This window comes from Rousettus aegyptiacus, unplaced genomic scaffold (genome assembly GCF_014176215.1).
Source record: "Rousettus aegyptiacus isolate mRouAeg1 unplaced genomic scaffold, mRouAeg1.p scaffold_m13_p_12, whole genome shotgun sequence".
Classification (NCBI taxonomy): domain Eukaryota; kingdom Metazoa; phylum Chordata; class Mammalia; order Chiroptera; family Pteropodidae; genus Rousettus; species Rousettus aegyptiacus.
This window is the reverse complement of record NW_023416287.1, coordinates 82,245,603-82,267,904: the sequence shown is the minus strand read 5'-3', so window position 1 is coordinate 82,267,904 and position 22,302 is coordinate 82,245,603. Positions and strand designations below refer to the sequence as shown.

Here is a 22,302-nt window from a genome sequence, read left to right as displayed (position 1 = left end):
TTATTGTACACCTGCTGTGTGTTGGGTATTACACTAGGCGTTTTACATCCCTCAGCTCATTCAATCTCTGTTTTATCCATCTATGGATATAGGCACAGCCACATTTCAGGAATGAGAAACTGAGGCTCAGAGAGGTTAAATAACTTGTCAAGCTCACACAGCTTGTGGCTTCAACGTGTCCCATTGGTATTCCAGGGTCCTGAGGAAGAACGGCTTAAATCTCCTCTTTTAGTCATCGAGTCTCAAGGTTACTGAGGAAGAGAGTGCATGCTAGCCTCTCTGAAAAAAAGCCATTTAATTACAAAGATGGAGAGTTGTGGACAGCAAGGAAGAGACCAGAGTGATACATCTGAAAAGCAGTGGCCTCCTCTGGGCCCTGCTGGGTAGGGCTGGAGCCTGGGGACCGAGGGCCAGCCACCCTGTGGGGACAGCCAGGAGACAGCATCTTATTTTCACTGTGTCCTTTAGTGCCAGCACAGCACCCAGCACAGCTGATGCTCAGGGGACATCTCTGCTCTACTGTGCACATGGGGTCCAGGCTCGGGAGAAGCTTGGTCTCCAGTGCTGGTTGTGGAGAAAGACCAACCACCTTGACTGGGATGCATGAAGTGGCTTGCCTATTGAAGAGACCACACTTAATTAAATTAATTAGTTAGATTAGCTAGATTAATATGAACACACACACATACTAAAAAATATAAAGCACTGGAAGGAATCACTCTGAACAGTAGAACTCCCTCCTTACCTTATCTCTGTAGGGATAGTGACTGTTGCCGTTCAGAGATTCTGAATCCACGAGCATACGAGTACGTATTAATTTTTTAAACATAAATTCGGAGACCAGTTCGAAATGATATTTATTTCGAGGATTTTGTCTTTAAAAAGACATTTGCATACATTTTTAACATTTCAGATGTTTGTAACAATTACATTTTCCAGAAGCTGAGGAAAAACTCATTTTGCACCTACGGATGAACGCTTTCCTTAAAGCTCAGTGAAGCATCTCTTTGTGAAAGGAATACAAGAACTTCAAATAGCCTTTTCTTCATTGAATAAATAAAATATATCCGGAAAGCCATCTTAGGGCTTTTTGCGGCTGCGTCCCTAGGAAATGGTTTGGAAGGAGCTATTATGTTCAATTGTGTTAATCTCCCGGGTCCTTGCATAGAATTTCCACTTTTCAAATGTTTGCAGCAATTACTTTTTCCAGAGGCTAAGATATCATACTTGGAGAAGCTACTTGAAAGATAATCTTACAATTAAGTTTAAAGCTATCATATGTCTCTGGTGTCCCTTTATTGTGCTGGCTGTGGGTGTAGATCACCCACAGTTAGCACAGCTGCAGTAACATTACTGAGGTGCTGTCGGGGGAGGTTTTTTTTTTTTTTTAATCTAATTTTAGCTTTCATCTTGAGTTTTGGGGCAGTTTTTGTCCCTTGTGCTTCTGAAACTGTAATTGCCAACAACATATCTTTGAGAGCAGGGAAAAACTCACTTTTTTTGTATATTACAATATAAAAAATGTAAAATTTCCATGTAATTTCAGAGAACGGACTACCACTTGCTGACTTACTGAGCGCTGCTTCCACAGAGGACATGGTAGGAACCGTCGAAGGATGGGCTGACCAGGATCCCCTTCCCTGGCCTTTGACCCCTCTCCCAACAACAGGCACACACCCTTCCCTGAGATTTCTTGCGTTCTGTTCATGGAGAACGCACAGGAATAAGCATTCACTGGACTTCCCCGCACTGAGAAACTCAGTCTCAGGGGGCGCGGGGAGAATTTGAGGTGCACTATGCGCTATATCGAGTCATGTTCACAGTAATGCTGCATGATAGAATTTTCATTTCTTTCTGTAGATATAGGAAAGCGAGAGGGAGGTTACGTAACTTGGCCAAGTTCACAACAGCTTTTTAAAAATAGGATTTTAACATAGGACCGAATGACTGCACAATTATTCCCCCTTTCACCAAACCTGGGTGCCTCCTATGCACAAAGCTTAGGGTCTGTTCACAGGGGCTTCTGTGAAGTGGATGTTTCTCATTAAAAAGAGGAGCCACGGACATGGTACCCACCTTGGCTTCTGTACCTTTACCTCCTCACGGTTTTCTTTTCACAAGGATGTTTGAACAGAAGAAAGGGATTTCTTAATGGGTGAGAGGATCCATGTCAACTTGTGAAGACTCCTTTATATGTTTGTTCAAAATCCTATTTTGTTTCTGTTTTACGTTTTTCTATGTAAAAGGGGCTACGTCCTGTTAGAGGTGGTGTGAGATGAGGGAGGGTTTGTTTGGGAGGAGATGTCTGTACTTCTGTTTTGAGGAGGGCAGTTTTGAAGCAAGTCCTTCTGTAGGTGGAAGAGGTTGGGTGGAGAGTCTCTTAGGAGCCACAGGCAGATCCAGAATGTAATTAGCACTCTCTCCCTGATAGCAACTGGAGTAGAAGGAGCCGGGGCAGGCTCAGAGGCGAGAGAAAGGTAACTGATCTTCTCCCGGTATCTCTGATGCTTACTTATGCCAGTTATCTGACACCTGGCTCAATTCCTATGCCCATCTTTTTGATCCTGCTCTGAGTTCGAGCTGCTTATTAGAAAAAAAGAAACCCAACTATTGTGTATGCCATTTCCTTGACATAGAATTGTATTTTTATTGAAGGAAAGCATCAAAAAAGTGAGTAGAGAGCATGTTGTAATACTACCCTTCACATCTATGATTAAAGAAGGTCTCCCTGTGGAACTTAGTCACCACAAAACAGGTACCACTGTTCACCTGGAGGCAGGTGCTACCTCGAGGGCAGTCGGAGTACTGAAAATCAAGAATATTGCTTCTTTTCTTGGAGACCTGGCGTGATGTATGATATATGAAGGGTAGAGACATCTAGGTACCTGAAGTAGATCCTAAGGTGGTCACTGAATTTTACTGCTGGGTTTGGCTCAAATCTTGGACAGTCGTTCCCCATTTGCCAGGGGAATCAGGTTTTTCTGATCCTGCAGCATTACCTATACTCACAGGCATCTCTTAATCTTTCTTCTGCTTTCCCCCATTTTCTGTAACAATTAGGACTGAGAACTAAATGGGGACCTTATAGCATTAGACTTACTGTTTACTCTTTATAGGAGCACCGTTTAACTCCTCAGTTTTATGTTGGATGGCTGTGTATTTAGCAATTTTAAGAAGGCTTTGTAAGACTATGGAAATGACATCTACTATAGATCCTGTGCAAGGCTAGCTGTGAAAAAGCGGGAGTTGCAAACAGCATCAGACCTTTAGATAGTGACTGTGAGAACTTATCAAAGGGCTCTCTCTTTGCGAGCTCACTGTGGAAAGGGATGCCTGGTTCCATGTAGGACTTTACAGCTGATAATCACTATCTTAGGGCCATCTTTGGGGGGAAAACTGACAACTACATAAATCTTACATTCTTATAGCACTTCAATCTTTTTTCAAAGTACTCTCACATCTATTATCCCGTCTTGACCTCCCAAGGAAACTGTGAGTTGGGCACAGCAAGGATTTCTATCCTGATTTCACAGATAAGACACAAGGAGGTTAAATCACACAGCAAGGCAGGAGACTGAGGCTAAACATCTATGCCTGATGTTAAGACTGCAAGCCCCTCTGCTGGAAAAAAAAAAAAAAAAAAGACACCCTCCTTTTTTATTGTCTGCAAGCTAGCTTCTATTGCTGAAATCACTTTATTTAAAGCAATGTTTCTCAACAATACTCGCACGTTTAAGTCACCTGGGCAACTGAAAAATAATGCCAGTGCCCAGGCCCCACCCCAGACCAATCGCTTCAGGACCGTGGGGCGTGGGGTGGGGGAGGGGTATCTGCATGTCTTAAAGCTCCTCAGGTGATGCTGATACACAGGATTGAAAACTATTGCTAGAAGTGGACCAATAGTGGCCCTCATGTCACGTTCGATGGCTTTTTGTTCACAACGAGCCCAGACCCGTTGGACACTGAGTTCTGATTTAAAGTCGCTCCTCTTTTGGCTTCCATGGAATTCCACACCCTTGGTCCCCTGTTCCCTTCCGACGGTGCCCTCCCTGCCTAATCGTCTCCTTCGCCATCTTCGTTTTGTCTCCCCACCTTACGTGATTTCGACCTTGTTTTTTTCTCGGCATGGTTACACAGTGTACAGGGAATAACGTGGGGGGTTGTGCCAAGGGTCATTTATTTTCAAGGGCGTGGACGTTAGAATGTAAGCCATGCAAAGAGCGGAGGCTTTGTTCTGATCACTGCTGAAGCTCTAGCACCTGGGATGGTTCTAGAGCTATGACAGACACATGCTCAATAACGGGATAAATGATCACACCTGCTTGGCTGAATCGCGTGTCGGTGTACGTAGTCCCGACCTGCATCCCATTCTTGCCTCCGTAATGCCGTCTCTTAGGCGTGCCACCATCTTCTGAAACCTAACCGGTTCAGAGCTGAGCACGCCATCTTCCTTCCTCCTACAAAATAGTTCTTTTAAATGGTTACCAGGCATTTTACTGCCGCATCCTCCCGCCCCGCAAGTCAACTTCGAATCTCCTTTCTCCTTTATCCAGGCTCGCATCATGGTCTCTCCATTTAGCTGACACTGTCCAGCCCACGGCCTGCTGGGGAAAGCAGTGCTGGGCTGTGCTCTGGGCACTGACCGGGCCAGGAGTGGGTCCACCCTCCATTGGCCGTTTGCCCATATGGTGACCACAGAGAAAGGCTCCCGGTTCCCTGGAACTTGGAGAGAGAACGTGGAGAGCATTGACTGACAGAAATGGAGGAAGCACCAGAGTGACTTTGGGAGTCGACTTGCTTGGACACTGAATGTCTTTCTAGATTCGGTTACAGGTTCTGTGGCTCCTTTATAGAAATTTAGTTTTTCTTGAAATCACCGGCATGAGACTGTTCTGGCATCACCCATCCGTAATCAATTATTTCACTGTTAGTACTACTATTTCTTCTTTTGAAAATAGTACATTTTTCTCAATTGGCCTCCTCCTTTCTTTTTGTACCATTTAACCAAGGTCCTAATCACCTCACGTCCGAACCAGGTAATGACTTTCTAGCATTTCCCCAAAGCACCTTCGAGCTTACCTGAATCCTGTCCCTTCGTCCACTAAACATTTAACGGGAACGAACTGTGTGCCCGAGCGATGCTCCATGCCCTGGTGACTGAGTGGTGACCGATACAGATGAGATCTGCGGCCCTTGCACTTGCCTGCTAAACCCTGTCTGCACTTGTCCACTCAAGGGCATTGGTCGAGCAGTTCTGTCCTGCGCCAGCAAATTGTCGCTCTCTGCTACTTCATCCCCAGCAATCTGCCAACATGCTTTCACGTCTTCCATTAAAAAAAAAAAATCCTGCTCTCGAATCCCACTTTCTACTTTGGCCACCACCCCAGCTTTCTGTCTCTTTTCATAGTGAAACCCCTCAAAAGAGTTGTCTGTTCTTTTAAAACTTTATTGAGGAATGTTTGACACATTTAGTTAAGTATATAATGTGATGATTGAATATATATATATTCTTTATAGAGTGATCGCCAACATCGAGATAACTAACACATCCATCAGCTCACGCAGTTCACACGGTGAAATGGTATGTGTGTGTGGCGAGAATGCTTTAGACCTCCTTTCTCCTTTATCGTCTGCTTGTGGGAAGCGCTGCACCAGATCGGCCTCCACAGGGGCTGTTCAGCGTGAAGAGGTGGAGGGGACAGGCCCCGGGTCAGCCCCCCGAGTGAGCCCGCGACCCGCTGACCCGGCCTCCGCACAGCAGAGCCTGGGCGTTGCAGTCAGTCTCCCTTGGGGAGATTTGATCGCACCCAGGGGTGCGGTTTCAGTCTCGCCTCTCTCTGCAAGCAAGCTTCTGGGTGTCTCTTGCCCAAGAAGCTGGAACTAGGGTGGATTTTCCACTGTGTCAGAGCCAAGACCTTTTCTGGGGGAGGGGAGAGATCTCTTGGATGGGTCTGAGGAGAAGGGCGTCTGCCTGTGTGGCGTGGAATCATTAAAGATTAGAGCAGTGAGGACCTGATAAACCTCTGCCTAACTCTATTTTTTCATATGAGAATCCCGGAGCCCAGAAGCAGTTGGCAAGTTCAAGGCAGAGGCAGATTCAGAATAACATCTTTTTTTTTTCTTTAATTAAAAAATTGAAAATTTTTTTGCGATGAGAACACTTCACATTACATCTACTCTCTTAACAAATTTGTAGGTGTACAAATATAGTCTTATCTGTAAGCACAATTTTGTAGGATAGATCTCTAGAACGTCTTCATCTGACGTAACTGAAAATTTTACATTCATTGATCAGCACCTCTCCATTCCTTCCTCCCTCCAGCCCTGGCAAACACCATTCTGTTCTTTGTTTCTCTGGGTTTGACTGTTTTAGATATCTCATTTAAGTGGAACCATGTAGTATTTTTCCTTTTGTGACTGGCTTATTTCACTCAGGATAATGTTCTCAAGGTTCATCCACATTATAATGTATTGCAGGATTTTCTTATTTTTAAAAGCCGAATAATATTCCATCGTACGTATATGCCACATTGTCTTTATTCACTCGTTGGTGGACATTTAGGTTGTTTCCACATCTTGGCTATTGTGTATCGTGCCACAGTGAACATGAGCACGCTAATATCTCTTTGAGATCCTGATTTCAGTTCTTTTGGATAAATACCCAGAAGTGGAATTGCTGAGTCATCAGGTAGTTCTATTTTTGATTTTTGAGGAATCTCCATGCTGCTTTCCATAGTGGCTGCACCATTCTGAGTTCCCGCCATCAGTGTACAAGGATTCAAATTTCTCCACATACTGGACAACACTCAATTTTCTTCCTTCCTTCCTTCCTTCCGTCCTTCCTTCCTTCCTTCCTTCCTTCCTTCCTTCCTTCCTTCTTTCCTTCCTCTCTTTCTCTCTTTCTCTCTCTCTCTCTAAAATGATAGCCAACCTAACAGATGTGACATGCTATCTCATTTTGGTTTCGATTTGCATTTCCCTGATGATTAGTGACATTGAACATCTTTTTTATATACCTGTTGGTCATTTGTATGTGTCTTCTTTAGAAAAATGTCTATTCAGGTCCTTAGCCCATTTTTCAATCAAGTTAATAGGTTTTTTGTTGTTGTCGTTGTTATTGAGTGGTAGGAGTTCTTTACATATTTTGAAAAGTAACCGCTTATCAGATATATGATTTGTAAATATTTTCTCCCATCCTGTAAATTGCCTTTTTGTTCTTTTGATAGTTTCCTTTCCTATGCAGAGCATTTCAGTCTCACTTGTCTATTTTTGCTTTCGTTGCCTGTTCTGTTGGTATCATTTTCATTCACTTACTGTCAAGACCCATATCATGAAGATTTTCCCTGGTGTTTTCTTCTAGGAGTTTTATAGTTTCAGGTCTTATGTCTGAGTGTGTAGTCTATTTCGAGTTGATTTTTGTGTTTGGTATAAGATAAGGGTCCAGTTTTATTGTTTTGCATTCAGATATCCAGATTTCTCAGTATCGTTTCCCGTTGTGTATTCTTGGCACTGTCGTTGAAGTGACATCTTGGCCTCTCAATCCAGGGCTGTTTGCTCTCCTCCAATGCCTTTCATTTGTGGGGAACCAAAAGGTTTGTCTATTCCAACGAGGCCAGGCTTTGCCATTATGGTCAGAATTTCCTAGAACAGTCTTCGCTAGAGGTTTATCTGAACAAAATAATGACTCATTAAAAAATACGCGTAAGAATCCTTATAGCAACATTATGAAAAATAGTAAAATACACAGATAAATCAAAAGATTTTGGTTGTATCCATTGTGGAACAACCATACAATGTGATAACATGTATCATTAAAAATGTTCTGAACACTGGAGTGACGTCAGAAACATGGCGGAGCGAGAGATGTCCCCAGCTCTCTCCCCTTGATTCTGCCCACTGAAAATGATTTCGGACTTCCGGCCTCCAGAACTGTGAGAGAATAAGTTCCTGTGTTTTTGAGCACCAAGTTTGTGAGAGTTTGTTACAGTAACCACAGGAAACAAATTTATTGATACATCTATAAATACAGCAAATATACTTTCTAAAATAATGATTAGCTGAAATGGAAAGTTAAAATAACAAGTCTAATTGTCCTGTATGTAGATTTTTAAAAATAAATTATGTGAAAGAATTTAGGCAAAAATAAAAATGTTACATCTAAAGATATGGGGGAAAATCTTGCTTAATAAAGACATCACTGTATCGAAAAAAAATCTTGGAGGTCTTATGCGCTGGCATAGGGCATGGATGTGGGTCAGTGGAAATAGCAGTGTGATGTCTGGGTGCTGGACTGTGGGTAGTTTCTATATTTTCTTTATAATTTCCCATATTCTTTAAGCTTTCTACAATGAACATTCATTATATGACTTTTCTATTATTTACTTTTTAAGATAAAAATGAAATGTCTTTTTGACTATGATTACTGGTTAACGAAAATTGAGAATGTGTTTTACGATTTTTAGGTTTATTGGGTAGCCCACACCTTACCTCTAATTGGACTTTTCTTTTTGCTAAAGGACACCCTTTAGTAGTTTATACAGAGAGGGAGTGTGGGTGGTAAACAGAAATCGATTAGTTTTTGTATATTTTGAGTGTCTTTATTTTATCTTTACTCTTTAATGATCATTTGGCAGAACATAGAGTTTTTATCACATTTTCTTTCAGCACTTTGAAGATATTGTTCTGTTGTCTTCTGACATTCATTGTCAATGCTGAAAAGATTCAGGCCAGTGTAAAGAGCGTATTTCTGTAGAAAGTCCTCTCTCTTTCCATCCTTGTCTCTAAGAGCTTTTATGATTTTATCTTCAGTATCCTGCAGTTTTGCCATGCTACGTCTAAGTGGGGATTTGTCTTTGTTTATTCTGCTTGGCACTTGGTGTTCACTTTCCATCTGGGGATTCATCATCTCTCATCAATTCTTAGCTATTTCTTTTTTAAATATTTCCTTGGCATCAGTTCTTTAGTTCTCTTCTTTTAGAAGTCTGGTTACACGTATATTTGAGTCTTTCAATCTATTCTTTATGTTTCTTAACTATATATTTTATTTTCTAATTGAGATAAAATTTACATACAGAGAAATGCATAGGCCTTAAGTGTACAGTTTTATAAGTGTATGTACCTGTGTAACCATAATCCCAATCAGGATTTAGAACATTTCCATCACTAAGAACATAATCTCATGTCCACTTCTAGTCAGTTTCCACCTCTCATAGACAAGTGTTCTGATTTTTCCCATCATATATTGCTTTTCCTGTTCTTGAATTTCTTATACATTGAATCATGCAGAATACAGTTTTTGTGTCTGGTCTCTCTCACTCAAAATATTTTTGAAATTTGACCATGTTATTGGGTGTACCAGTAGCTCATTCCTTTTTTTCTGGCAGAGTAATATTCCACTGCAGAAAAAAATACCAGAATTTGTTTAATCTATTTCCCGAATCATCCTGGACTCTGTTCTATTGACTGATTTTTTTTTTTATTGAATATTAGGCACATACAATCAAGAAAAAAGTTATTGAAATCCATTCTGTTGTCACTTCTATCTCTCGATCCCACGTTCTTTAGCCCTTGCCAGTACCCAGTGTTCTCCCGGCTCCGAGTCTCTCCGCTTACCTCCCCTTTCATCTAGCTGGGAAGAAATGTGCTCGCATAATTCACTCATACTAATCACTGGGGAATGTTGTAGATAGAGTAATGACACCCTCCAAATGTCCCAAGTCCTAATCCCTAGAGCCTGTGACTTTGTAACCTTACGGGGAGGGGGGTTGGGGGAGAGACTTCACAGATATGACTAATTTAAACATTTTAAAATGGGAAGATTATCCTGGGTTATGGGAGTGGGTCCAATGGAATCCCGAGGGTCCTCATCAGAGGGAGGCGGGAGAGTCAAAGGCGGAGAGGGGCACGTGAGGACAGGAGCAGAGTCGGGGAAGGCTGTGTGATGTCGGAAGCAGGGCGAGGGAGACGGAGACAGAGAGACCGAGGCCGGAAGGTGCGGTGCGGTGGCTTCCGCAGCGGAGGAAGAGGCCAGGAGGCAGGGGGGATGCGAGGAAACGAACCCTTCCCCAGGGCCTCCAGACAGAACGCCGCCCTGCCGATCCATCTTCGACTTCCATTTAGAGGACACGTTTTTGTTGTTTTGAGCCTTACGTCGTTGGCGATTTGTTACAGCAGCAACAGGAAGCTAGTACAGGGACCGAAGGTTTGGCTTCCCTAGAAATCTACGATGAGCCCAAAGGAGAGGGGCTTCATTGAACTCTGACGAATGGCTCTGTTATTGCGAGATTGCAGCCATGCGGGTGGATGCACGCCTCTCCTCCGAGGCCCGCCCCCGAGATGCCCTTCCTGTGTCGTAGTACCTGCGCTGCCTTCGTCAATAGCGTGGCTTTGGAGTAAGCCTTCTCTAAGGCTTTTTTTTTTCATCATGCTGCTGAGCTGGGTTTGAATTAGACGGAGCAGGTTTGAATTAGAGTCAGGACAGATACAGTGACGGGAACAGGGTGTGAAAATATGAGAGGTTCTCAGCCTACAGGACCCCGGGCACCTCGGAAGAGATGCCCAGTTGGTGGAGGGAGGCACTCAAGTCCACGGCTTGGCCCAGCAAGGTCCTGTCCTTCAGTCTTGCAGGGTTAGCAAGGTCCCGTGGCAGCTCCTCAAACACATTCTACGGAGGAACAAGTTGCAGTAAGAAACAAAGGTAATTTTGCTTCCGATTCTTCAGAGATAGCAATATGTCAGCAGCCCCCAGAGAGGCTGAAAGTAAATGAATCACTGCTAGAAAGTGAAGGATACCATCCGCACTGAATGGTGAAAAGGACTCCTGAACAGTATCTTCATTGATTTTTTCTGTAATTGACACAGTATCTTGGTTTGCCTTCAGGCTTCAGAAGGAGAAAACGGGGAGTCCATGTACACAGCTTCCTGGGGTTGGAATTTAATAAAAAAGAATTCTCCCGAATGAGCTTCTTTCCATCCACTCCTCTTTCTCTTTGTGTCTTCTCTCTACTCTCTCCCTTCTCTCTGCTGGTTTCCTTCATTTCTTCCTCCCTCCCCTCCCTTTTCTCTCAGTATCCAGTATCCAGTGCCTGCCTTTTTCCCCACCGCACGCGCTCTCTCTCTCTCTCTCTCTCTCTCACACACACACACACACACACACACACACACACACACACATACTTCCTTTAGACAATCCATACCATAGTATGGGTAGCCCATTTTTTTTGCTGGCTGTGACATCAAGGACCTTAAGAAAGAAAAAAAAATGCCACATTCCATCTTTCATGTTTGTTGGGTGAAATCTTATTTGGTTAGAAGCTCAATATTTTTTTGTGGATAACAGATCCCTCACAGTTGCCGTATCCGACAACTGTCGTCTGGGGTAGGATGCAGGGAGAAGATCTGGGCTTCCTCCAGGGAGCCCGGGGGTCCACCTCGCGGGAGATGGAAGGATCACCACCTCGTCTGACTAGGCAGCCCCTCGCCTCAGCGGGGAGGGCCTGCTTCCCAGCTATGTTGCTGGTTCTAGGTGTCCCAGACCGGAAAAGCAGAGATCAGCCAGATAATTTTCAGCAGCACCTCCTGAAATGAGTCTCTCTGTAGGGTAAGCCTGGCAGATGACGAGGAGTGTTGTTCTCAGCTTGAAGCTGCCTTGGTGAGGCCTGGGAGAGGAAGAAGGAGTTCCTAAGCCAGGGGGACGAGCTGTCAGCAGATTTATCTGCAGCCACTGGGACGTGGCCTCAGAAAACAGGATTTGGGGAGGGCAGATCGTCGGATAATCTCTGTTGTACCAGATACACTTGCTCAAGTGTGCTTAGAGGAATGGAAGGATGTTCGAGACATTCTAACATAAAGATATTACATCAGACCAAAAGCTAGTCTTGGCACAGAAGAGGTTCCAAAATTATTCAACAAACTAAAATGAACCAGAGGGGTTTTTGTTGCTGTTTTCAGGAACTGGCTGCAAATTTGCCTTTATGAACTGTATTTACTCGGTCAACGAATATTTAAAGTTCCTGCTAAGTACCAAATACAATATGTTATATTGTGAATAAAATGGTCAGCAACAAATCAGATGGAGTCTCCTCTTTTACATGAAACAATAAAACTACTAGTATGGTAGGTACTATGGAGGTGAGGTGGTGGGGTCGCCAGAGGGGGTACAGGGGGTAGGGGGGGCGGGGGGTGGTTGGCTTGGTCGGGGAGGTCAGAAAGCAGTTCCCTGAGGAAGTGGCGACTCCGTGCTGGGCGCTGAAATCTGCAGGAGGAGTAGGAGTTACTCAAGGGAAGGCGGCAGGAGAGTGTCCAAGGAAAAAGAAGAGAAGGTCCTGCAGCACGGTGGCTTCAAGGAACTTAAAGAAGCCCTAATGGTTGTCCAGAGCTGAGGGGAGGGAGAGCTGAAGAGTAACGGAGGGTCAGGCCGGGGTGCAGGCTGTGTGAGGGATTTTGGTCTTTATCTCAAAGCATTTGAAAGGCTCCTTAGCAGAGTGTGTGTGTGTGTGTGTGTGTGTGTGTGTGTGTGTGAGAGAGAGAGAGAGAGAGAGAGAGAGAGAGAGAGAGAGAGAGAGAGAGAATATATATCATAAGTTGATGGAGCGCCAAGAGTGGGGAAGGGCAGGCCAGTTAAGGCTATTGCAGTAGCCCAGACAACAGATGGCATTGGCTGGGATTGGGGTGGGGTGGAGAGAAGCAGATCGAGTCCACATATATTTTAAGAGGAAGTCAGCTGTATTTGTGTTCAGTCGGACAAGAACGGTGAGCGAGAGGAAAGCTCGTGACTCCCTGGTTTCTGGCCCGCGCAGCCATATGGATGGACAGTGGTGGTGCCGTTTGAAGATGGGGAGGACCACGGAGGAGGAGCGAACTTGAGATGGGCATGAATTTGGTATTAATCATGTTATTAATCATGTCTTTGAAACATCGAAAGGGAGATGTGAGGTTAGCCGCTCCCTGTTCTTCCTGGTTCTCCTTGCCACTGAGCTACTGCCATGTACGATTTTATTCGACCCCCGTAATAAATTGGTAGGAAGAACAAATATTACCTTCCTCACCTTTAGGTGAGGAAACTGAGGCTCAGAATGGTTCAGTTGCTTGGCCAAGGTGACACAGCCAGAAACTGTAGAACTGGGGTCAGTTTAATTCTATGGGCTCCCGGCGTGAGACCCCTTCACCGCACTGCTGTCTAGTTAAGCCATATCAACAACCATGGGCTTCCTGGCACTGCGACAAGCTGCTAGAGGATATTTTGGCAAATGGGGGCTTCTGCATAGGTAGGTGGCCCTGTAGTTTGCCTGCACACGAGGCTGGTGCCACAGAACATCCTAAGTGCCAGTGACAGAAACTGATAATGTCAAAATGCTGCCACACAATGCCTTGGCACGGGGTCATGGGTCTAGGGATCAAATGTCACATTTGCGATGCAAAACGCAGCCAAGAGGACTGACAGGTATCACTGACATTGGTTCTTGCAACGGCTCATAAACTGACACATAAACTGAGGGACCGTGTATAAGTCATGTGCCCAAGGCGGCTCCGCTGCAGTGTGGCCGAGCTGGGACTGAAACTCAGGTTGGTCTGGTGGGAAGTCTGTGCTCCTTGGACGGAGCCTCACTGAGTCCCCATGGGACGAGGGGTTGACCAGGTGGCCTTGAAAGGACCCACTAACGCTCCCGTTCGTGACCTGAATCCTGAAAACACTGGCAGGGAGAAAAAGCGCGCCGAACATGATCCTAATACGAACGGTCTATTGCTTTGCGTTACTTTTCCTTGGATACCAAAGGGCCACGTCTGTGGATGTGTGGAATATTAGGGCCCCTTTTTTGCCTGACTTTTTATAAAAAAAAAATAAATCAACCTCCAAATAAAGCAATAAAATAATTTGTATGGAGCTGTCTTGACACGGAGACCCTGGTCTGTTCTGCTCCCTTTCCCTTTCTAGTAGTCTGCTTTCAGCTTGAGAGGAAGAGAGGATTTAATTACTAGGAAAGGTTTGCAAGTGGAAAGATTTCGAAGTGGCTGAAGGAACCAAAAGCAGGACAGATATCGGGCACCCCCTCTGGGTGAGGAAAGTTTTCCTAGCCTCCTCCACCCTCCTCTGACTTCCTCTGCCCTTGCCTCTTACCTGAACGCCCCTCCCCCACATGCTCAGTGCCTTACAGCAGTGGATGGCCACACATCAGAACTGCCTGTGGGGACTTTAAAAAACATACAGCATCCCAGAGCGAATAATCCAGAACCTTTGCTGCTGGGTCTGGGTGATGTTAACGTGTCACCAGGGCTGAGGGCCACTGCCCAGGCCATAGTTTTGGGACTTTGGGGAAGGGCTAAGTTAGGAGGTCGGCATGGGGGGAGGAGCTAGGGAAGGTGCGCGAGGCAGGGTTTCATAGAGGGAGAGGGACCTGGGTACCACCGTTGGTGGAGGAGCAGCTCTGTGCCCGGCTGGAGGCCGGGGCAGGAGGGAGGGCTGGCAAAAGCTCAAGGAGAGAGGGGGAGGGAGTGAGAGAGACCGGGGAGGAGTCCCACAGTCAGTCCGACCATTAGCGGTCCAACCGGCGTCATTTTAAGGACCCGAGGGCGGCGGGTGAAAGCCTGCCTAAAGTGATGAGGGATCAGGCGTTGAGAAGGCAGGAACGGGGAGTGTATATTTCTCTTTCAAGGCAGTTGGTGGCCAAAGGGAAGAATCCTAGAAGCAGTGGCAGGTTGAGCACAAGGGGAAGGAACATCTTTGCATTGAAACGGGGAACTTGAGCACGTTCGTGTGCTGAAGTCAAGCACTGGCAAGGAGGGGCGGGGGTGAAAGGGGTCGACCAAGCTTCCGCGTTCTTCCCAGGCTGGGATCTGGTTTATCTTCAGTCTGGTTATTTCTCCGTGCCTCAGTTTCCATATCTGTAAAATGAGGATAGCACTACCAGCAGCTGCTTCCCAAAGCTGTGGAGGGCAGAGTGCCTGGCACGCGGCGAGCACGACAAGACGACAAGACGTGTGCTTGTATGAGTGCGTCCCCCGCCCCCCGCCCCCCGCTCCCCATTCCCCCGTCCCTGCTCCTCAGGCCCCGCCCCCCGCCCCCGCTCCCCATCCCCCCATCCCCGCTCCTCAGCCCCGCCCCCCGCCCCCCCCCCACGCTCCCCATCCCCCCATCCCCGCTCCCCAGCCCCCCGCCCCCCGCCCCCACCACATTTTCCTGCCCGCCTGGGAGCATGGCACTGGAGCCTCGGGCTGTGCCGCAGAGCAGGGCAGGACCGTTTAGCTTCTCTGCTTCTAGCTCTGGCTTTTGCTTATTTCCTTCAGACTTTAATAGCCATGCTAATTTTGTCCCCAAAAATCTATACTTTGTCCTCACAGCATAAGGTGCAATGACAAAACTCTCTGTGTAGCAAAGTGAGGGGGAAGGCCCATCTCCATGACTTCATTAAAAAAAAAAAGAAAAGAAAGAAAAAAGGTGTTTTAAATGTGGGTAACGACACCTGCCACCTTCGTCTGGCTCTCGGTTCCGATTCTGTCCCTGAGTGCAGGGCTGTGGAAAGAGCTCAGGGCTGGGCCTCAGACAACCTGGGTCCCAGCCCTTGTTCTATGAGCAAGCAGCTGCGTGACCTCAGCTGAGTGGCTTCACGTCTCTGGCTCCAGGTGCTTTCTTTTGAGGGCACAGGACCTCGGTTTCCAATGGCCAGTCCCCATTCCTTGGCCTTCCTGGGGCTACTGCCCGCTGTTGCCATTCACCCCAAAGGTCAGGGGGCCTCACATCTGCTCGCCAGAGGTTGCTCTGTAAGGCCAGTGTCGCTGGTCATGAGAGGGGGCCATCGAAGAGAGGCAGGACAGGATTTTAGGGGATCCCAGAAGGCCTGGCTAAATCCGTTATTCATCCTTGATTCATTTTGCTTCAAAGCCAAAGTCCATGAGAACAAGGCATCCTATTTCAAGTCCTTCGGATCTCAGCATGAATAAATGTCAGATGTTCTTCTGAGAGCACCGGGGCCTTGAGGGCGAGGTGGGCAGGACGGAGCGGGTGGCAGACCGCCGGGAGGGGAGACGGGGGCCCAGGGGTCTCTCGTTTCACAGTTGGGGTAGCGCATCCGCCGGCCGTGCTGTAACGACTCTCTTTCGTTATCGTCATCATCCTGAGGAGTAGAGCCTAGAGGTTCAGAATGGACGTTAGAGCCTGACGGAACTGGGCACTGTCCCCAATGTACAGACCAAGAAACCGAAGCTCAGAAAGGTTTATGTGACTCATGAAAAGTCACCCAGCGATCTAATGTCAGCGCTGGGATGCAGCAAGCGCAGGTCGGCCGGCCGCCTCTGTGCTCTGCGCCGTTGGGCCTCGCTGCCGTCCTCACGGCCCGAGACCGAGCTCACGTCGTCCTCCTCTGCCCCCCACTCTCCACGCTGCGGTCGTTCTCCAACCCGAGGCGACCCCCTCGTTCCTTTAAGACTTCACCTCCCGGCTGGCGTCACTCTTGCCAAAGATATTCCTGCCGTGCTTCTTGGGAGGCGACCCTTCCTTGCCTTACCCTACTGCCTGCTTCTTGACCTTCCCGCTTCCAGTTCGTCTCACCCTCCACTCTACTGCCCTCCCAAGTCTTGGCCTTGCCTGTCGTTACCAGTCACCGACCCCTTACTTCCGGTCATCCTATTCTGTAACCCCCACATCGCATCCGTTCAGTCCATTGTCTCTGGCCCTCAAACCTAATAACCCATCCTCACGTGCACCTGCCGTCGACTGAGTCCGCCCCCTTCTCACTGTCCTGCATCTCCCCCCGCCATGGCCCCACATCCTCCTCGCCCACGGTGGGCATCATTATATTCACATACATGCTCCCCTTGCTAGCTTCTCTCTTGAAATTCCACCCCTGGCTAAATCCAGTGCCCCCTGCACCTACCTAGCTGAACGGGACCAGAGAAGCACACACAGCCACACTGACTGGTCCTGCCTTCAGTCCACGACCAGTAACTTCCAGTGCACAATTCTACTGCCTCTCTCAGGTCCACTCGCACTTTCGTATTTGGCTAATTTCTACTTTTTTTTCTCCTCAAACTTTTCTCATATTCACCCTCAGTTGGTGATCTTGTCTTGCTACCTCACCGAGAAGATAGAAGCCATCAGAAGAGGACTTGCACACACAGCTACTATCAAATCCACCCTCCACCTGTATCTGTGCCCCCTGTTAAAATCAAATACAAAACAGAGACCAGATTTGAAAATTCCTCGAGCGGATGAAACCATTTAAGCCGCATAAGCAAAACTAATCTAGCTTATGAACATAAGCACAATTTAACTTTACGTTATTTCTTGTAAATGCCTCCAATCATCCTAAAAGAAACTTGCTCATCTTCCTAAAATGGTAGGAGATACTCTCTTCTAACAGAACCCCTAGCATCCGGGAACCCGAATTGTAATTTCCAGTCATCGTAAAGGTTAAACGGCTTCCTTATTTTCACTTCATAAGCCACCTTGTAACGTCATGCCCCTGAGTTTCCTATCCATCTTGAATTTGTCATTCCCTAGCTTGCGAACCGTCCTTACATGCACAAGGAACTCTTGCTGGATTCTATTTTATTAACCTGGAGGTTTTAATGTTTTTTTCTGGATCTTTGATAGCTCCTGGCTTCGTGAGTGGGGTCCAGAAAAGACCGCGCATGATGCCGAGGCCGGCGAGGAGCCAGGTGGCGGTACCCGCCGACCGCCGTGCTCACTGCTTTCCCGCCGAGCCCGGCGTCCTCACGGAGGTCTCTCTTAGAGCCGAGCTCTGCGCTCTCTGAACTTGGAACTCTCCCACTTAATTGCTGTACCTGTCTTATGCTTGTCTGGAAGCTTCTTGGTAAGTCACCCCCATTTCGTTCGAAAAAGGAGAAAACACACACTCCCCTGTGTTTCGGAACAGCTGTACCAGATGAACAAATGAAAGCAAAACAGGGCGGAAGCCGGACCGCGGCCGGGCAGTCGCGCGAGTTCCCATGCGGGGAAATAGTCACGACGATTCCGACTGGAATTCCAAGAAGGATCAGGAAAAGGCTGCTCTTAAGACCCCTTGTGTTCCCACACCGACAGCTTCGAGGCCAGGAGCCAGATCTAGTTCATCGAATACGGCACCCACTATAGGGTGGGTGCTCAGGAAACCTGTTAAACGAATAAATAATTCAAAACTGTGTCACCGTCAGGCAGCTAGAGAGAAAAAAGAGAGCGTTGGGATGCAGAGGCGTTGCCTCCGGGAAGCTGTTTTTGGGAAGGGGTGGTTGCAGATCTACAGGTATGTTTCAAAGCCTGTTTAGCCAGAGCCTGTTTGTGTGCTGGGGTGTGACACACTGTGAATGTGTGACCCGCGGGGCCTTAGATGGGTTTGTGTGATTTGCTGTGGCCAGAAACAGGCCCCTTCTTCACATTTTCCCTCAGGGCAGAGAGACCAACAGGACCACCTGCTACTCTGATGATCCACCCACACCCCCAATTAATGCAGGAGGTGGTTGTGTCTTTAAAGGAACAGTCTCGGTTTGCTCGAAATGTGCTGTGTCCAAGACGGAAACCTGTAGTCACGCGGAGCTGTTAGTGCTGTGACTGGGGCTAGTCCACAAGGAGACGACCCGCGAGCGTAAAATAACCACCAGCTACTAAGACTCGGTACCAACAAAAGAATGTCAAGTCCCTCATCAGTCGATTTTATATTGATTATACAATGAAATGATAATATTTTGGATATATTGGGTTAAATGCGATTTTAAATTATGATCTTTTTTTTAACGCGGCTGCATAAAACTTAAAACCACACACGTGGCTGACATTATATTTCTGCGGTACAGTGCTGCTCTAAAAGATACTCCGTCAGGGGGCCCATGCCTAGAGGCTTGTTCTTCGTTCAAGTCTTGAAGAAACTGTGGTATCTGAATAGGTAGAGAGGAGAATGGGATCCTGCACGGGCAACATGCAGACAACTAACACCACCAGGTGTATTTTATAGAAGAGGGTGAGCCAAGTTGGCCACAAACCCACGTCGAGGTTTCCCTGCATTCGATCTCGTTCACTGAGGACTCAGGGGTCAGCGTCACCATCATTTCATCAATATGCTTGTCAAGGACGCACAAAAATGGCAACTAAGATTACTGAGCTGAGAACTTGCTAAGACTAGTCTGGCTACGTTCGGTTACTGAGAACTTGCTCTGTGCCTTGGGCTGTACTAATTACTTTGTCTACAGTTGCATTAATGAAGTAGGCATCTGACTATCCCCATTTTACAAATGAGTGGAGTAGACAGATGCTATACGGAAGGATCAAATGGTGTAGGTTACAGGCGGTATGGGGGGGAGGGGGTGGAGAGTAGTCACAGGTGCTGCCCCAGCTCCCGGCTGACAAGGAGGTGAATGCTGGGCCCGCACCCTGGTTGGGGATGGCAGCAGGGCCTGGTTTCCTCGGTACCTTCCCAGCAGACGCCTGGCGGAATGCCCGGCGTGTAGCATGTGCTCATGAAACGTTTCCTGATTCACCACCCGAGCCTTCTCCCGTCCCTCTCACTTTAACCGTGCTCCTTCCTCGTTCCCGGCACCTCTTCCCAGGAGAACTCCCCCGCTGCATTGCCGTGTGGCCGTCGGAGCCAGACAGAGTCAGGACCGGAGCCGAGTCCTGCTTCTCACTGGCCGCATAACTGGGAGGAAGGTGAGGCTCAGTCCCCTCCCTCAGAAGATGCGGGGACTAACACCTACTACACAAGGGAGAATGGGGGTTAAGTGACATGGCGACCGTAAGGAACCCCCAGGCAGACGGAAGCTGCTGGGAGACATTGGTGAGGGTCACTGCTGCTGCCCCTGTTTTCCTGATCTCCGCTGCCGGAGGAGGGGAGACTGACCAATGGGGGAACCAGAGGTCACGTGGGAGTGACTTCCACCCTGACGTCCATCCCCGACCTCCACCTCAGGCCAATGCACTTGCCCTCCACCTGTAAACTTGGACTCTGAAAAGAGCATCTCTTTTGGTATAGAAAAATATATATATTTTTTAATCTCCTCCCCCGCCCCATTCCAGCAGAGATTTTTTTTTTCTCGAGCAATGACTTTCTATAAATATTGTAAGGACTTTTTTTTTTTCCTTTTAAATATCTGTGTGTAATTAGCGAGCCCGGCGGCTGCCTTTGGAAGGTGATCCGCTTTGCACGTGCAGGTAGCAGGCAGAAAGCAGGAGCATACAAACAACACAGGTTCGAACGCGGTCTTCCTGGCTCTCTTCGTCGTGGCCGCAGGCACTGGGCTGCTGACCGGGGGTCCTGCGTTCCACGGGAGTGGAGGATGCATGCCGGGGTGGGCGGAGCCCAGCCCAAGGCTGGCACAACGGGCCTTCAGTTCCAGTTTAAGTTTTCATGTGCGGTGTGGGTTTGGGCAGGTCCCTTTCCTCTCTGGGTCTTAGTGCCCTTGCCTGTCTAACCAGAGGGTCGGGTCCTAGCTCTTGAGACCCTTGATGAAAAGTCCAGACGTTCGTTCAGCTGTGACCGTACGCTCAACAGATGCTCCTGATCCTAAAACATCTGGGAGGGAGAAGTAAGGAGGAGACTTAACAGGTACCTGAGTTGCTTTGGGCAAGCTGAGGGGTTTGGCATTTTTCATCTTTCTTATCCCTGTGCTATTTACACGCTCTGCCTGAATCTACACATAGAATAAAATAACAAAAAGAGGGATGATAGTAAAACTACTTAACTCAGTCCGAAACTGAAAACGATCAATAGAATATTTAGTTTATTTTTGTGTTTAGTAAAAACAAAACAAAACAAAACCTACATAGTCAGGTTTAGGAGAAAAGGTCCAGCACATGCTTAATGAATCGCATCAGTTTGTGTACAGGGAACCTCCAGGGTAAAAGCTGAATTGTCGCGGGCTATGACTATTCGGCCGGCAGACCTGAGAGAGATTTCCTTCTCAGCAGCTCGCAGACTCCTCTCAACATGTTCGCCCCCGGAGGTGGGCAAGAGTAGCTGAGGGGACCTGAAGACCCTATTTGTGAAGTTCATTAAACTCTAATCCCTTAACGGAGCCAATGCCCACAGACCATTCCTGGGGCCATTCAGCAGACAGCGAGCCCGGGGGAATCCTCCACTTTAAGAGAAAGTGATGCGCCCTGGAGCATTTGGCCCAGGGAAGCGCCCGGTGTACTCGGCACCTGATGAGTGATACGCAGTCATTAATAACCTAGAGCAGGCTGGGTGCCGATCTCAGCCTTGTAAACAGTCAGGCGTAACCCAGCCGCTGCTAACAGGTGAAATGAGCCTCAGCCCGGCCCGAGGAAGACCACAGAGGTGGGGCCCGAAGCGCACAGGTTTCTTTCTGGTTCTGGCTCTCCCTCCCGGTCTCTTTCTTACTCCCTCACTCTTCTCTCTGTCTCTGTCTCTCCCTCCCCCAGACACACACACACGTGCACGCACACACACACGCGCGCACACACACACGCATGCACCATAACCGTGCTGAAGACTTGCACAAACCCGAGAAGCAAGATACATGGATACAAAGCAATCCCACAGACGGAAGAGACAGCGCCCTAGCCAGGGCTGTTTTCATCCTAACCCCTGTCTGATTTTACTTTCCACCTACGATCTTTGTCACTTTTAGTCCTTTCTGTTTCCTAAAATGCTTCCCCCCACGAGCCCCCGAGGGGTTACTTCTCGCCGTCTTCCCCTCCCGGGTCCCAGGGGTGCTCTGGGCAGTGCTGGGACAGGGCCCGGCTGCCCCAGCTGCGCTGCCCCTGCCGCTGGCTGCAAGTGCCCAGCGCTTCTGGTGGACAGTGTCATTCTGCCTCGGGCGCTGAACGGCGGGGGCGGCGCAGCTGCAGGAGGGACCACCTCCTGGGAGGCGGCCCACTGCTTTTGTCTCTTGTTTTCAGAGAAAACAGGTCCCTACGCTGGGCATTGGATGGACACTAACCGGGGAAAAAAAGGCTGGCGCTATGTGATTTTCTGTGAGCTACAATTCTGTAACGAGATGTGCAGAAAATGCATGCGTCCACCAGGGATTGGCAGGGTGGGTGTGCGGGGTCGAGACTGGGCTTCGAGTCTCAGTGACCAGACTTTAGTCCCCTCCGGCTCCCACGCTGCTGGCCGCCTGAGTGGCCTTGAGCCAGGCCGATCACCTCAGCTTCCTCGTCGTAGAGTGAGAAGGATGGTCCATGTCATGCCCCCCAGAGATGTTTCGTGAAAACCGGGCTCCAGGATCAATGTAGTTGACAGTGCAGCCCACTCTGGTAATAGCCAGCTTAAGTAGCACTGGGTTTTTTATCTCAAAACATATTCACTTATTCAGTCTTTGCAGGCAATCCTGTGAAGCCTGCGCTGTTGTTATTTA

General features: G+C 47.8%; 1 long non-coding RNA gene across 3 annotated transcripts in view; it reads left to right on the top strand.

Moving 5' to 3' along the window:
- LOC107502191 overlaps positions 1-22,302 on the top strand; it is a 114,146-nt gene that overhangs the window by 54,596 nt on the left and 37,248 nt on the right. For all 3 annotated transcript variants that reach the window (XR_004953737.1, XR_004953738.1, XR_004953736.1), the window contains exon 4: positions 17,588-17,807. This is a non-coding gene — a long non-coding RNA (uncharacterized LOC107502191). The remainder of the gene's footprint in view (positions 1-17,587; positions 17,808-22,302) is intronic.